Here is a 6000-nt window from a genome sequence, read left to right on the forward strand (position 1 = left end):
ATGACTTCCTATATATGAATATTATTCTTCGGACCATTCCGGAACTCCTCGTGATGTCCGGGATCTCATCCGGGACTCCGAACAAATATTCGAACTCCATCCCATATTCAAGTTCTACCATTTCAACATCCAACTTTAAGTGTGTCACCCTACGGTTCGCGAACTATGCGGACATGGTTGAGTACTCACTCCGACCAATAACCAATAGCGGGATCTGGAGATCCATAATGGCTCCCACATATTCAACGATGACTTTAGTGATCGAATGAACCATTCACATACGATACCAATTCCCTTTGTCACGCGATATTTTACTTGTCCGAGGTTTGATCATCGGTATCACTCCATACCTTGTTCAACCTCGTCTCCTGACAAGTACTCTTTACTCGTACCGTGGTATGTGGTCTCTTATGAACTCATTCATATGCTTGCAAGACATTAGATGACATTCCACCGAGAGGGCCCAGAGTATATCTATCCGTCATCGGGATGGACAAATCCCACTGTTGATCCATATGCCTCAACTCATACTTTCCGGATACTTAATCCCACCTTTATAACCACCCATTTACGCAGTGGCGTTTGATGTAATCAAAGTACCTTTCCGGTATAAGTGATTTACATGATCTCGTGGTCATAAGGACTAGGTAACTATGTATCAAAAGCTTATAGCAAATAACTTAATGACGTGATCTTATGCTACGCTTAATTGGGTGTGTCCATTACATCATTCATACAATGATATAACCTTGTTATTAATAACATCCAATGTTCATGATTATGAAACTAATCATCCATTAATCAACAAGCTAGTTAAGAGGCATACTAGGGACTCTTTGTTGTTTACATATCACACATGTATCAATGTTTCGGTTAATACAATTATAGCATGATATATAAACATTTATCATAAACATAAAGATATATAATAACCACTTTATTATTGCCTCTAGGGCATATCTCCTTCAACGCTTGCTCTCTTCGGCAGGGTTCAGCGCTATGACTAGCAAAGGAAATAGGATAAGTTAGGTAAAAGAGAAAGGGGCTTACAGTTCAAACTCTCTGTGGCCTTCTGCAATTCAGTGAGAGCGTAGCGTTCTACGTCAGCTGCAAGCTCGCTCTTCTTTTTGATGATAGCAGCCAAGGCATAAGTGCTGCGCATGTCCTTTTCCATCTGTGTGATCCGATTCTTCATACGCTGAAGTCGATCACTCTGAAAAACAGCACCCGAAGAATCATCAACGAACGAAGGCACATGGAAAACCTGCAAGACATTGTCAAAAGGGCATGATGGATTGTTTCGATTCAGCATTGAAAGTTACTCCCATCGGGAGAGTGCAAGTAAAAATGTCGTAATAAGAGTGCACTGGCAACATTGCCAGCATGGAATTTATTACAATCACGAAAAGTTTCATGGCAGGACACTGTTTAAATGAACTAAGTTACATAAATATGGGGCCTGGGTTTGGTTTGACAAGCTTGGACCAGCCGACGACTTTTTTGCGGAAACTAGCTCAAGAAGCTGGCGAGCGCACTTGAGAGCCGAAGTTTTAAACACACCCAGGTCGACAAGTTGCCCATCTTGCTCTTTCGGAAGCTCTTTGGTCATCTCCTCGATATCGGCTTTGAAGCCATAACCCATCATGAGCTGAAAGGCTAGGAGGGCGCCATAGGTACGCGAAGTACGTTTAAATACCTCGATAACCTCCTTGGTGTTGACGGCGAAAGCATCGATCAGCTGCCCCAAAGTCTTGTCTTGAATAATCTTGGGAAAGATCATCGAGTGCATCCGTGTCATGGCTTCCTTGCCCTTCTCGAGGAGGTCCTGCGTAAGCTGATGTGAAGCAAGAGTCATCGACACACCGTTTGCCGGAGAATTGTTTGGAAGCTTATCCAAAGCTTCGGCAGGGATATCGGCGGCCTCTGCGAAGAACGAAATGGGAAGGAGTTTACTAACAAAGGATTGGATTCGCAAAGTAATAATCAACAGGGAAGCAGAAAGGGAATTACTAAGCAAAGCCAAGGAAGATTGGCGAAGAAGATCATCCTTTTCAGCCGCCCAAGCTTCAGCGGCCAATCTGGACGCCTCTTCGTCCTTCAGTTTCTTCTTCAGCCCCTCGAGTTCCCCCTTCAGGGAGTCGACTTCTTGGCGGGCTTCGGCAGCTATTTTTGTTGCACCTTCTAATTTCGAGGAAGAAGACTTTACCTCCTTTTGCAGTCGAGCCTTGTCCACTTCCAGGGAAGTAAATTGGGAGGCGAAGGTCTCCAAAGAAGATATGACAGCTCGCAGATCCTTAAGAAAAGGGAAAAATAGATATTTGTTGAAGGATCATTAATCAAGGAACATTTAGGAAAGTTTGCGTTGCGACCGAAAAAGACTTACAGGTTTCCTGAAGGAGGAGTAGTGGCGGCAGCAGTCGAAGGAATATCTTTTCCCTTGGAAAGGGAGGAAGCAGTCGATACCTGGGCCGCGGGGACTGCAGTAGGGGCCGAAGCCTCGGAAGCTGCAACATTCGACAGAGCGGCGCCAGATTTGGCCTTCTTAGACGGAGGCTCGATGAAACCTTCGTCACTGCAAAAAAGAAAAATTGGCAAAAATTAAGAAAGGAATGCGAATGGTAAGAACAAAATACGACTTCTGGGAAAAGAAGCAAGCACTTACAGGTCGAAGAGATCATCTTCGTCGGCAAAGCCGCCGAATGGTCTCTTCACAGGCGAAGCTCTGGCCTCCTCCACAGCTGCATTAACAAAGGCAACATGATCAGCGTCGTCATCACGCACTGATCCTGCTGTGTCGCTAGTATCGTCGGCTGGGGGAGGAGGATTGGTAAAGACAGCTTCAGAATTCATCGGATCATCGCGTTCATCCTTTGGGCTTGTGTTTTCGTCGGTATGAAATCCAACAGGGGCTGAGGAATCTCTTTCTTCAGAAGTATCATCCGGCAGGTCACGCAAGTCTCCAGGAGCTATGAGGGTCTGCCGAAGAAAAACAAGTAAGAACAATGACAGTCATGTTGATCAAGGAGAACAGAGTAATAAGAGTATGATGAGGAAAATTTACCTCCATTGGCGGATGATCAGCATCAAAAGGTGGATGAGAAGATATCAGCGGGATTGAATCTTCCTGGCTGAAGAGAGTAAGGCGTCGAACTTCATCAAGCAGTTCCTTTTCCGATAGTTCGGCAATATTTATCCTGGTCTCATCCTTCGGACCCGAATATAACCACATCGGATGAGCCCTGGCCATGATTGGCTGAACCCAACGCTTCAGGAACACAACAACTACCTCTGTGCCTATCATGGTCTGGCCATCGGCTTCTTTGATCCGAAGAAATTTGTCAAATAACTCGTCGACTGCTGGTCTTTCATTGGTAGAAAGGATGTTCTTCCAAGAGTGCTTAGGTTTGGCTTCGAGAACATCGGAAAAGCGAGGAAGCTGGGATTCGGTTGTTGAAGAATCCCTAATGTAGAACCACTTCAGTCTCCACCCTTGCACTGATTCTCTCATCGGAAAGTTGAAATAATTGACTTCTGAGCGGGCGCCGAACCCGACTCCCCCAATGACAAAGGGTCCGCTACTACTGCTGTATCTCTTTATGAAGAAGATTTTCTTCCACAACCCAAAGTGAGGCTCAGTGCCCAAAAACGCTTCGCAAAGGGTGATGAACACAGCAAGGTGAAGGATTGAGTTGGGGGTAAGTTGCCACAGTTGGATCTCGTAAAACCGCAGAAGGTGATGAAGGAACTTGTGGGCAGGGAGCGAGAGACCTCGATACAAGAACGACAAGAAGATCATGGTAAAACCAGCGGGAGGATTAGGCCGAGAAATCGCACCTGGGAGAATTACATTCCCCTCATCGGAAGATATTAGACCAAGGCTTCGAGCCCTCTTTTCATCACGCTTTGTGACGGAGGACGCTAGCCAATCTTCGGGGTTGGTCCCAGCCATGGAGCTTGACGGCGCTGGCGGCGCCGGAGCTGGAGGAGGAGCGTCTGGAGCGCTTCTCTTCGGAGGATTTGAAGAAGCCTTGGCGGCAGCACCGCTGCTCACAGAACTGGCGGCGGTGATGGGGTTATTCTTCTTCACCATCATTGGATCTGGAGAAGATCTAGAAGCGGCGGCGGCGCAGCGGTTATGAGAGAGGAAGATGGAAGAAGGAAAGGAGGATGCGACGATGATGTGTGAAAATGGGAAGGACTTTGCTCTGAGAGATTTTAAGCGTGGGGAAACCTGAGGATTGCGTAGGCACGTGTCATTGTTTCCAATTCATTAAGAGGACCCTTTCTTCATCGTTGATCGCGGAAATCGAGGAGGCGTCTTGGTAACTGTACGAGAAAGGCGGATATTTCTTAAAAACAGAGCCACGCAGAAGTAGGATGGGCCCAATGGGTCGTGTCTTGTCAGTCAGAATTGTAGTATTGGTAACGTCATCAGTGACGTCGTGAAGACCGCCGGAAGCATTCGAAGAAAAATGAAAGAGTATCGGATGGTCGACTTGAGTCTACGCACGAATCGCAAGCATCCGCACCTAGACTCGAAGGCTACTCCCATCGGGAGCGCTGGACGCGCACCCGATAAAACGTGAACTCGAAGATACCCCTGTGAAGAAATATTTGAAGAAAAAGATGGAATGCTCAGCTCGAGTCTGCACCCGTCCGCAAGCACCCGTGCCCAGACTCAGGGGCTACAGTCCCATCGGGAGCGCTGGGCGCGCACCCGATAAAACTTTTTTGCACTCCGGGATCATGCCCGGGGACTTGATTCTGTGTAGGGTAACGTTGTTTTGCCATCGGCAGTTAACCAACAAAGCTGGGCCCATTACTCAATATCCTTTATGCGTTCAAACTTCACTGAAGAATACGAGCCCCGGTACAAATGTATCGGATGATCCATGAAGACTTGCAGAAAAACTTCGGCAGAAGAAGATGTTCGAGTAACACAACTTGAGTCTACGCACGGATTGCAAGCATCCATACCTAGACTCGGGGGCTACTCCCATCGGGAGCGCTGGACGCGCACCCGATAGAAGAAGATGGTACTGTTAAAAGATGGACAAGAACAATCAAGGAGAAGATCATTTAGTGGAGGCATGCTTTAGTCTCTACCCGAAATATCTTCGGCTAGACACTCGGGGACTACTGACGTGGGCATTACCCTTCGGGTAACCGACTGGAGGCCCATGAAGATACTCGATGGCGAGGCGAGCCACTAGGACGGTGCAGGAGAAGATTCCTTGAAGAACAAGGCAAGAGAGGAGCCAAACAAGGAAAGTTTAGAGCTAGGTCTTTTGTAAACCTAGTCGTACCCGGATAGATCTCTTGAGACCTGGCCTCCTATATAAAGGCCAGGAGAGGGGCTGCCGAGGGACACAGAATCAATTGTAGCAACTTTAGCCACCAGAAGTCTAGAGCTAGGTCGCCGTAGCACTTAGCCTCTCGATGAGATTACAGCCGAAACCTTCGGCACCCCATTGTAACCCAATATTATCATAATCAAGATCAGACAGGCAGGACATCGAGGGCCCCGAACCTGGGTAAATCGCTCTCCCCGCTTGTCTGTTTACCGATGTCTCGTATCAGCCTACAGGATTCCATCAACCCTAAGCCCCAATCGGAGGGCATTGCCGAGGAGTACCCTCGACAGCCTCCCTCGCGTGGAGGGTGGCAAGGTCCAGTACATCTGGATAGACGGCGCAGACCATCTGGACAATGTGAGCCCAAATGCAGTCGTGGTCGGCCATGGATGGGTGTTTGCTAGGGTTTGCTTGAGGTGTGTTGTGGTCACTGACCGGCGTCGTGCATATATAGGCACATCGGGCGGGAAACACCGGCCGTGCGCTAGCTATTTCCCGGGCGCAAAACACCGGCGAAGCGCGCCAATCTATTGGCCGTGCGCGGGAACCACCGCCCTTGCGCGGGTAACGGTAATCCTTGGCAGCAGTCCTCGATGGGACATTAACCCGCCATTACTCGACCTTGACACTGTTAGGGGGCAAAAAA

Source organism: Lolium perenne, chromosome 1 (assembly GCF_019359855.2).
Source record: "Lolium perenne isolate Kyuss_39 chromosome 1, Kyuss_2.0, whole genome shotgun sequence".
In the NCBI taxonomy this organism is placed as follows: domain Eukaryota; kingdom Viridiplantae; phylum Streptophyta; class Magnoliopsida; order Poales; family Poaceae; genus Lolium; species Lolium perenne.